Below are 12,539 nucleotides of genomic sequence, written 5' to 3'. Positions count from 1 at the left end.
CTATGGGGAAGAGTCAATCAGAAGTAGAAAATTAACTACATTTTCCTTTTGTTTTCTTATGTGTATACTGAAGATGGCCTGATTTCAAATTTCCAAGTTACATTTAAGATAAAGACCTATGTCTTCTATTTGGTCTGAAATTGTCATTAATATTTTTAAAAATTATTCCTAAGCATATCTACATGAAAGTTGTATCTTTTTTCTGCTGAAGGTTATTACACATTTTTTCTGTTTCTGTGATGAGTCATGTCACATTAATTCTCATTTGAACAGTCTGAGTCTAGGTCTAAGTGGAGCAAAAATTCTACTCTACTAGTTTATATTTTTCTGCTCTCCCAACATTGTTTTGTTTACAATAATCAACTCAAAATTACCTTAAATTTATGAGAATATGTTCTTTAATACATTTCTAATAAATTTAGGGAAGAGTGCATTGAATCTTTGAAATTGATTTTTGTATTTTTCCCAAGATCATCTTAGCTTTTATATTCTGTAAAATACATTAAAAATAATGATTAACTGTCCATGAACTACAATGCAATACTATTTAATATTTAAAATTGTTTATTCATTTAACTGTAAATTTATGTATCAGAAGTCACAGATTTTGTTCAGATTTTCTAGTGCAATTGAAATTCAGAAGGATACTGAGGATCTCAAGAAGGATGAGGGACACTTAACATGATTTTCCTATAGAAGGAAGCTCAATAGTCAAGAATTTAATTTAATTGAATTTAATCTGCAATTTAATTTACATCTGCATTCAGAAAACAGGTCTTAGCTACATTACGCACCTCTTTATTCTGAATGCAGATCTATGCATATATAAGACATTTAGCACATCTCTCCTCCTGGACATTTTCCTAGATCACTCACATCCTCAGGAATGACTGCTATTCTACTGAGTTCATTTGCTCCATTCAGTCTATTCCCTTGCTTTTATGTGTGGGTTCATGCATGAGTGTGTTTGTATGCTATTATTTATTTACAATATGAATGAATTCCTTTTATTTCTAGACCTATGAAACATATCCTATTTGGTATTATAAACACTATTTTATATGCGGTAGAGTATATTTTTCCAAAACTTTTCATTGGCTGTATTTTTGAATTAATTACAAATGAGTCAAATAATTGAATAAATGACCAAGATTTAAGTACAGATTCCTGGATTTCTGAGTTTCTAAGCATGACGTGTGTGTGTGTGTGTGTGTGTGTGTGTGTGTGTGTGTATAAATGTGTTTGTACTTGTGGTGGGTATGTAGGAATTATTACATCTCATTCACTCTTTCAGAAGAAGTTTATCATCTCATTATTTGCTAAATAATTTCCATATAAGTAATAAATAATTTAAATTCAAAAAATGTAATAAGGTTGTATACCTCTAATCTTATCCTATGACTGTTAAGTTTGCTCGGGTGTCAAGATTTCAGCTTCAAAAATAGCTGCAAATGGGGAAAGATCAACAGTCCATGCTGAACTTGGTCATCCTGTGCATTTTTGTAACAGAACGTGGCAAAGTTAAATAAGAATTTCTTTTTACATCTAAAATATCCTGCCAAATATTGGAGTCCTAAAGGTACTTCAATCTTCTTCAATAATTATAAAATCACTCTAAATGAGAATTTAATATTTCAATGTAAAATGTATAACTGAGACTCTACAATGACACAAATTATCCTGTAAGGTAGAGGTGGCTCTACTGTGATTATAAGGATATGAAACTCTACCACAGAGTATTTTGTGTTCCAACATAAAAAAATATAAACACTTATTCTTGTATCTAACTAAGCTGAGAACTTAACACATGGACACTTGTAAAAACCATTGATTGAATCAACAGTTTATTGTGCCTATCATATATTTTGACCATATTATCAAACCCTAGCCTTTAGAAATTGCCATCTTCTTCCATCTGTTTCCTATACCATCTCACTTATTTTTCATGCTTTTTACACATTATAATCTCCTTTTTGTAATCATTTCCCTCTATTCGAGTAGGAGGGTACCTTTATAAAGGAAATTACAACCAAGCTTTCAAAGTGTAATAAGGAACAAAAAACACTGTGAACACAACTTGTGCTCTACCTATATCTACTGAAATGAAACCTTTCTTTCCATTTCTTTTGTTTTCTTTTTCAGAGGTGAGAGATTCTTAAATTTCATTTGTAAAATGAACCAGCAATTTTATGAATATTTAATGCAATTCTCTATGTCTAACTACATATAAAAGAATGAATATTATAATCCCTGCTACTTTGAGGGCTGAGGCCAGAGGTTGAAATTTTTGAGATCAGTGTGGGAAAATTAGCAACATCTTACCTCAAAATAAAAAGGAATGAAGCCCTGGATGTTTAGCTCAGTAGCTGAGTACCCCTGTATTCAATATTCAATACCTAAAAGGAGAGAAATGATATAATTACTTACAATTATTCAAATTGTGCTTATATTCTAGACATAATTGGGCATATCAAACTTACTCAAATCACACAATATTCTTGCTTATTTCTCAGACTTTGGGAAATCTTTAGAAATTTCTATTTATATTACTAAGTAAGAAAGTGATTAGTAATTCAGTTAGACATAGCTACCTTTTTGTTGTTGTTGTTGTTGTTTCATATACTTCTTGTTTATTTAACTGTTATCCCCTTTGATCAATGAAACAATTGTTTCATTTTATGTAAATATTGTGCAATTTTTCAGAGTTTCTCTCATACATATTATATTTGTAGTAAGTTAATGGAACCACTCTAAAAATAGAAATAAAAGAAGATACAAGGGTACAGAAGTCAGAACGATGTCCTTCTAACAGATATCACTAAAAATAAAAAAATATGTATATATATATATATATATATATATATATATATATATATATAAACATGCTAACATTTCTCTAGCAGTTTTAGATTCATTTTCATGAATTTGACCTTTAAAAACAGGAACATTTTTAATAGTAGTAGGATGTCATTTTAATACTCTGTATTCAATATTTTGCTCAGCTGTATATATAATTCGGTTTTAACCATATAAAATGTCTAGATTTTGTTCATTTAAATAGTTAAACACATGCTTATCACATAATTATTTGGCAAATATTAGCACATAAGAAGATGCTGATAATATTTTAATGCTGCCTCTTTTTATTAAAAACGATTTTCCATTTTGCTCTCAGTTCACCTAAAAATGGCAAAAGTCACAAAAATACAAATATAATCTGAAAGAACATCTTGGAATTGAAAAAGTAACCAACAACAGAGGGTTCCTTTTAAATTTTAAATATTTCTTATTGCTCATGTTCTTAAAGATAAAAGTAGACATGAAAATACATTCTGTGTTTGTCAAACTTCTCTGTCCTTATCTATTTCAGAATTAGGTTAATCATAATGCTTACCCCTTTAATGATTGGTAAAATACACAAAATAATAAAGAAGTGTGTCCTTTTTATATTTTAGAAATTTATCTTCATTTGTAACAGAGGGTAAGCCTTGCCTATTATATATTCTACTCTTAGGAAGAAAAAAAAATCAGTGCTCCTGAGGTAGAAAATATTGTCTGTCCTGGGGATAAGTATTTTCCTATGTAACTTACTAATTAAGGAAAGCATTTTCATGTTATTCAAGGAGTTTAACAACACACTAATACATGCCTGGCTATACGACCCCTTCTATTCTCAGTCTCTCTTCCTCTTTGTGCTTGTTAATAGATACAAACAATGAAAAATCTACAATTTATAACTGCATAGTAGTTGTGATACAAATGAATATATTCTATCAATGTTCAGGACATCAATTAGAAAAAAGTTTGTGTCGTTAAAAGTTCTCAAGCAGTTCATGTCTCTTCAGATGTTGCCATTATCTTCAACATGATTCTGCCACCTATCAATCTACATTGGTGTGTTCAATCTCACCATCCCCCACTTAGAAAGAAGGAGAAGGGGAATAAAGACTAATATTCACTTTTCCTTTTCAGATGCACAAATTGGAATAGTCATGGAGACTTTCCAGAAATAATACCCAATGTAAAATTTAGTGACAGCACTATAGAAACCTGGACAGGGAGCTACAAAATGTAACTTCTAACTAGATGGCCATGTAACCAACTATGGTTCCCTATTTTATCATTAATTTCCTTCACTTGTCAATATTTCGAATTTTAAGACGTTATTGCTTGATTTTTCATTCAAGGAGCTCCTCAAATTGAGTGTAAATTAATAAGATATGTTTCTATAACTTGCCCAATCATCCACAAAAACACACTTATACACACTCACAGGTTCAAGGGAGACAATATAAGATGCAGCCACAGGAATCTGGAATATATGTCAACAAGTATAAGAAATAATGATTATATAAATGGAAAATATACTTTAGAACTTATGGCTTCCTAATTTCCAAACTTTCAAAACTATGATTATTTAAGAGTTATATATGTACTTACCTACTTTGAATGATATTATTTGGAATTAATTTAATTTTAGCATTAAAATATACATGAAATATTATTTTTTGTTTTAAATTTCATTTGACTTTTGTACATTGTTTAATTAGGCCATGTCTTTCTCAGTTAGGGAGATCTTCATATATTTTATGTATGTTTCCTTTGAGAGATATGTGCTTTGCCAATATTTTCAGAGACTGTAGCCCATATTTTGCAGTTTCTTAACAATGTTAACACAGAACAAAATATTTAATACTGGTAAAGTATGACTTATAAAGATTTTTCTTTCAGGTTTGTGATTTGGCTAACATTTATTGATAAATTCCTATACATGATCACACATATTTTTTTCATACATGTTCTTCCAATAACTATGTATTTTAAACATTCTATAGATAAGTAAATAATAAGTCAAGAATTTCTTAACACAAAAATTTTAATTTTAGGGTTTTCTGCATAGAAGCCCATTTTTTTAGTGAAAAGTCTTTGCATCCTCAAAAAACTATATACAGCTATGTTGCACTAATAAAATCTTTATGAAAATTAAGCCAAACTAAATAAAAATAGTAAAAATTCACTGTATTTTGCACAAGACAGTTTCCATTACCACTCTCAGTTACATGGAACTGAAGATCTGCCAGGACACTAATTACCAGATAGGTTAGCAGCTGTCTAATTTTAGAGGAGGAGGTTCTGTGACTTCAAGCAGCATATTGGAACAAAATTTCCAGAATTATTATAAATGATGTCAATAACAGAAGCAAGTCATTGTGGGGATGGAGCCAAGATTATAGCTATGGTGGGATGTGCATAGACTTTGGGACAGATTAGCCAACAATTTAACAGAAGTTCCTAAAGAATGATAAAATGAAAATGGATACAGTTGAAATTCTAATTATTGGAGTGATCTGAATGAGTGGGAGCAAGTGTAAGGCCACACACACTCAAGGTTATCCCAAGAGAGATTCTGGTACATGTGACCATGTAAATGCAGAGAATAAAATCCATCAAACACTTGAAAAGTTCATGAAATTTTAATACATTTTCTAAGTTTCCAAGCCAGCCATAAATTCATCAACAAACAAATGTTGGATGTCTCCCTGCCTACAATAAATATCATTGGCTGGTCTCCAAGCTATACTGACCAATGAGGTATACTCAGGAATTCAGACACTGGAATATAACTACTACTACCACCACCACTACTACTACTACTACTACTAATAATAATAATAATAATGATAATAATAATAATAATAATAGTAATAATAGCAACCAGATTTCATAATAATAATAATAACAACAACAACAATGTAAACTAATTCCACAAAATTAGTTCAGGCAAGAGAATAAACAAAAGGCAACAACACCCCCTCCTAAATGCTACTAGAATCTAAAGTTGCTGAAGAATATTAGATCAGTTGTTCAGTTTTCACCAAACTTTATGAGATATGCAACCAAAGAAGGAAGTATGACCTATATACAGAATCACAGTCAATAACATTGAAAAAAATCACAGTTTGCTGCTAGGAGACCTGCACTATGAGAAATATTAAGTAAAGTCTTTGAGTTGAAAGGAAGTGATACCATATATCAAATCATAATTTAAAAAAAATTAAAAAACAAAGAGAGCCATTATGAAGCAAATTATACCAGTAATTATAAGGCAAAGTGTTTGCATAATTTTTTGTTTCCCCTTTAAATAATTTTAAATAATCATTTAAAATTGTGATTTTGTATATATTACAATTGATTTTTTAAAGATTAAAATCACTATTAAAGATAATATAAACATTTTATAGGAAAAAATTATCTTAAAACAAATCAACTTCTAAAATGACATCATATGTGCATTAATTATGTGCATTAATATGAAATAAAATATCTGCATAGACTTCTAATGAGTAATTAAATTGATAATTAATAAATCTATACAAAAAAGTCAATATGAGAGGGTTTCACTATTTTTCTTCTTTCAGTTTTTTTGTCATAAATTTTAATGCTCTTATTACTGCATTATATTCATATGTAATAGTTGCGTTTATTTTGACATATTCATAGTAGTATGGATTTAAATCCCATCCATTGCAGTTCCTAGTGCCTCTTCATTCCCTCCCCTCACCCTTTCTGTATTAGGCTTCCTCTAACCTAATGTTCTTCATTCTACATATTTTTTATATACATAAATGTGGAAAATTAGAAAGATAATCAAAACAAAAAAATAATAAACTGTTTTTATGAAGCTCAATAACATATGTGTGTATATTAGATGATTGATAAAAATAAAAGAAATCACAAATAGTAGATATGAGGATCAAAAGGAAATTTTACATTAAAACTCACAGACATTATTGAAGTACTAATAAAAATAATGACTTTAAAAGTACTAATAAAAATAATGACTTTAAAACTATGAATATGGAAAGTAGATGAAAATCATTCCTAAAATCCACAAAATGCTACTCTTCCTCAAGATTAAATGGATAATATGCATAGTCTACCTAACTAGTAGGGAAATTGAATTTTTATTTAAAAGGCCTGAGTATCAAATGGAAGTGATATATATATAGGAGTTCAACAGGTCCAGATGACACAAGTAATTTACATGAGAAAAAGGTCCAGATTCTTAGGGTCCTTTCTCTTGCTACATTATTACTCTCTAATTCTACATTAATGACCTCATGAAAGCTGATTTGGCAAAAGAAAGTATGGGTCTGGTTTACTTGGTTCTGTGTGGCATTCAGGAATCATGCTAAAGCTGACCTCAGCAACCGTGTAGCCACTTTCTGGAATATCTTTGAGGGTGATTGGTGAGAGGATGTATTCCCAGGGAGAAGAACTCTGAGCAGAACTTCTGATTGTTCATTAAGCTTGAAAGAAAAAATGGCCAGATGTGTGATTGTGTACCCATCCATGGGCTTAAGGTAATAGTTTGAGAGAACAGTGAGGGATTTTGAAGTAGTAAAATTGAAAAATGATAACCAAGAGTCCTTTAGAAAAGATACATAAATAGACTTTTCTTAATGATCAAAAAAAAGTGAAGATATTTGTGAACCATGTGAATGTTTATCAAAGGTTGACCTCAATTAAGGAAGTTTTGGATAATCAAATGGGTAGAAAAATCCCTTCTGTGGTTACCACCCAGGCTCTGTCCCCAGTTACTGTTAGCATTGTCCACTGGCTCTTGTGCCAAGAGATCATGCAGACATAGGGTAAGGATATGAATGGACACAGACACATGAACTTCAAATCATTATCCTCAATCTGATTATAGTCACTGATGAATATCTAATTCTTGATATGACAACATTTCCTCCACTGACCCTCCAATTCTCTACTGGCAGGTTGATTACATTGGGCCTATTCCATCACAAAAAGAGAAACACTCTTACTAAGAGATTGCTTCTTCCAAAACTCACTTCTCTCAAACAATATTTTTTTTTCTGTATTTCACAGGAGGGACACTGAGAATAAAAAGTCTCATGAATTTCTGCCTCATATAATTCTAAATGCAATAGCTTCTGGTTTGTCCAATTTCTGTCTTGGAATTATTTTCCTGGAACAATTTTTAGTATATTTTTCTTTCTATTATCATTCTTTTATTACCAATCATTTATGTTAGGTTTTAGTAGCTTCTGATAGAGGCTTTATGTGAAATTATTGGTGATTTATTCATGCCTTTCTTTGATCTCAGCTGGGGTAGATTTCTTGGACATGTCATTTGATTTATTAACACATATTCTGAATATCTTCTGCTAGTCAGAAAGTAGTACCACATTTTGTCTCCCCTTGGTCATACATATCTCCATGTAAGTGTGATAAGAACAGGTATTATTTACTTAAAGACAAATGCCTTTAATAGCAGGTGCAAACCTTACAACATACTTGTTTAATCATAAATATGTTGACAGGACAAATTTCTCAGAAATATGTTACCTTTGTGTATAGTAATAATAATAAGTTTACTTATGTGAATATGAGTGAGAAAATAGCACACAAAACTGTTTCCATGTTTCATATCCTCAGTGTATACAATTTACCATTCACTTTTATTTATTACATAAATAACACCAATTAATGGCAAAAGCTCTAAATATCAGTGAAATAAAAGAAACATAAGAGAAAAATTTATTCTGAGATAGCTACCATTAACTTTAATTAGGTTTTAATTCATCATTTTCAGTGAATATTGTGTAAAAGTATGTGTGAAATATCTGTGATTTTATATTAAATACATGCTTTATAAAATATTATATCCTCTTCCTTAATTCTACTGTATCTTTTATCTCCTCAAGAAAATTTTAACTTGAAAAACAATAACTATTCAATATCCAATAAAATAATACTTGTCAGTTATTCACAATATTCTTCCTTTTCCCAGTTCTCCATATTATTTCTGTGATTTTAGTAATATTTATTATAACATATCATGATTACTACATAGGAATATTAACTTTCAAAAGTACATAAGACCGGCATAATATTCACCAATATCATTTATGAAAATACATTTTTCTTTTCCTAGAATAAGTTGTTTCACTGAATGGTCATTGTTGGTCAAAACAAATATGGGTATGTGCATTTGTCACTTTGTGTATTTTTCATTTAATGTCCACTTTGTACCTGTTTTAAATATGGTTGTCACAAATCTATGGATGTGAATGACATGATTTTCAAAAAGTGATAGGATGGAGTCTGTAATATTATTAGTACAATTATAATTAAAGCTATCAGTAGTACATTGAGAAAACATGTTTCCCACACATACAAAAATTAAAAATATCAATGAAATATGATTTGGAATTTTGTGACACATGTCACCTATATAGCTTCTCTCAACATCACAAACAATACTTAATTTAAAAAGAGTTTCCATTGAAGAGATATTTAAGACACAGAGCTAAAGATGGATACCACTGAAGATTTTATTACAGATACAGACAAAAATAAGTCTTGCAAATATAACTTACATTTATTCAAGTAGATTATTTCCCTAATAATTTTCTCAACACCATTATAACATCCTTGTTCCTCAGGCTATATATCATGGGGTTAAATATAGGAGTCACAATAGTATAGAAAAGAGAAAGCACTTTGTCAGTTTCTGCTGAATGACTAGCCTCAGGTCTCAAATATGTAATAATAGCTGATCCAAAGAATAACACCACGACTGTAAGATGAGATGAGCAGGTGGAGAAGGCTTTGGCTCTGCTTGTGGCTGATGGCAATTTAAGGACTGCGGAGATGATTTTGATATAGGAGATGAGTATTAACAGGAACGGGGCTGAGACAAACAGCAGAGCAGCCACATAGACCATCAGCTCATTTGTGAAGGTTTCCCCACAGGCCAGCTTAAGTATTGGGGAGATGTCACAGAAGAAGTGGTTGATTACATTGGAAGCACAATATGGCAGGGAGAAAACCTGGAAGGTCTGACCTACCTGAAAAGGAATTCCACTGATCCAGGAGGCAGCCACCAGCTAGATACAGACCTTGTGGTTCATGACCAGAGGGTACTGCAGTGGGTTACAAATGGCCACATAGCGGTCATAGGCCATCACTGCCAGAAGGAAACATTCTGCAGCCCCCAGTACAAGAAAGCAGAACATCTGTGTAGCACAGGCAACCAAAGAGATGGTCCTTCTCTGGGTCCCGAGATTCAAGAGCATTCTGGGGAGAGTAACTGAAACATAACAGATCTCCAAAAAGGAAAAATTGCCAAGGAAAAAATACATGGGGGTCTGGAGAGCAGGTTCCACTTTTGTTATTACCAAAATAGTTCCATTGCCCAGAAGGATGATCATGTAGATGACAAAGAACAGTCCAAACAGAAACCACTGGAGCTGGGGCACATCAGCAAACCCCAAAAGGACAAATTCCTTCCATGCAGTCAGGTTTCCTTCTGGGGGTTTCCCCTGGTGTTTCATCTGTGGAAAGCAAAATCTGATCATGTGCTTCTCAGAGACCTTCAGGGACAGGTCTGGGCTATCTAAATGAATCTGGTCATCCACATCAATGCTGAAGACCACTGCAATTGGTTGCACTGTAAGAATATGACATTCCTTACACATTCCACCTTTTATTGCATTAGATCCTATGCATGATCATGGCACACACTGACCTATAATTGTTTGAGAATCACCTCAGGTGTCTCCTGTTAAAGCCCAGCATAATCCAAACTATGCACAGGCACCTGTACAATTGACAACATTAAAGATTAATCTATAGGTCTGCCCTGGTATCTTAGGTTTAATTGAGTTGATTTAATTAGGTTAAATTAATTACATTTTTTGAAAATCCTCTTCTTGAATGTCTCCATGAATTTTCTCAGTCATTGTCAACAGGACTGTATCATAGATTATCTTCTCCCACACTATTAACATTTTTATTTATTTATTTATTTTAGTTGTGCTGGGCTCAAGTCCATGTTAATTGTACTACACTCCCAGCCTTTATATCTAAAAAACATTTTTTAAAAATTTGTTCTAATTAGTAATACTTCACAGTAGTATGCATTTTGACACATCATACATAAATGGCATATGACTTCCCAAAATTCTCCCTGTTGTACATGATGTAGAATTACACTGGTCATGGAATAATACATGGACACAAAGTAATGATGTCTGACTCGTTCTACTATATTTCCTACACTTATACACCCTCCTCTTCCTTTCTCTCCCCTCTAAAACATATTAATGGGGTACCACAGTATGTTTTGATACATGTTCACATTGTGTAATATTTAAGTCATGTTACATATTTATTTCCCAAAGCAATATTCCTTATTGTGAAAATTTTCATGATCATTCATTCATATTTTTGTAAATATAGAATACATTTTTATGTGGCTATTTCACATCTCCATATCCTCCCATCACTTGATTTTAACATAAATGCCTTAACATAATTCATAATTACATGAATTTGGAAAAAAAAAGAGAATATTTTATTGAAAAAAAGGAAAAAAAATGTATCCTTCAGTAGGATAGTAAGTGGGAACAATTGGAGGATTATATTTAGTATTGCAGCATAGATCTAGATAGAATCATTTAAGAATGTACTGAAGTAAACCAAGGTGGTCAGTGAGGTATGCAACAGTGCATAAGTGTGTGGCACAAGTGAAAAAAATATATTGTCCACTAAAGTAAACTCCATGTTCATGATGCCACACAAGTCTTTGCTGTTCCATGAATAAAAATAAAATAAAGCCAACAGAACCCCCCAAACAAACCAAAGAACTCTACAAACTTTTCTATTTTCATGTTTTGGGAAATTAACATATTGAGACTCAATAAGAATAGGCAATTTTTTAATTTTCTCATTGAAAAATTTTTTATTGAAATTGGGTTTGAATACTAACTCAACTATTTATTTTCTGTGATATATGAAAAAGCTATTTAACATTTCTAAGTTACCTTACTGGGGACAAGTAAATGATATACTATTGGCAAAATATCCCTTTTGAAGAATTGTCATCTATTTATGGTTCTATACATATAATTGTGTAGAATATAGATATTTTTATTAGGCTAATATATCATTAGCCCCTTGGTTGGTAACACATTGCTTAGAAAATTTTATTTTCATAGTGTTATCTGCTTACTTTTTATGTACTTTGTCCCATTCTTATTTTTTTTTCTTTTGTGTCAGAATGATGGAAAGTTGCAGTTGACTCTTTGATAAAATATTAAAGAAGGGCTCACTCATTCTTAGGAGGCATTTAGTAAGTGTACAATTCTGAAAGTGAAGGCTACTTTAGATATTGCACCCAAGGTTTCTGGATTTTTACTAATCCCAGCTTTGTTATCATCCCTCCAAACCTGGTGCTTTGGACTTGGTCCCCCCCCCAACAGTAGGGACAGAGTCCTACCAAGATGAACTGGAATTGAATTACAGATACTTTTCCTGCTGGCTGTGAGATTCATACAAATTACTGTATTCCCTGTGTCACAGGAATAAAAAAAAAAATACAAACTAACAAACAAAAGCCAAACAAACAAAACAGTAGACTAAGAATTGTTCCCAGATTTAGAATTAGTATGTAGATTACTGATCTTAATAGCTGTAAGAGGTTATGGCATTTATGCAAATCTACA

At 31.6% G+C, this 12,539-nt stretch overlaps 1 pseudogene; it reads right to left on the bottom strand.

The window, feature by feature from the left end:
* Positions 1–9,425: 9,425 nt before the first annotated feature.
* LOC113175335 (olfactory receptor 10AG1-like) lies at positions 9,426–10,391 on the bottom strand (annotated as a pseudogene).
* Between the last annotated feature and the right edge of the window lie 2,148 nt (positions 10,392–12,539).

This window comes from Urocitellus parryii, chromosome 4 (genome assembly GCF_045843805.1).
Source record: "Urocitellus parryii isolate mUroPar1 chromosome 4, mUroPar1.hap1, whole genome shotgun sequence".
Lineage (NCBI taxonomy): Eukaryota > Metazoa > Chordata > Mammalia > Rodentia > Sciuridae > Urocitellus > Urocitellus parryii.
This window is presented reverse-complemented; position numbering and strand designations above follow the sequence as displayed.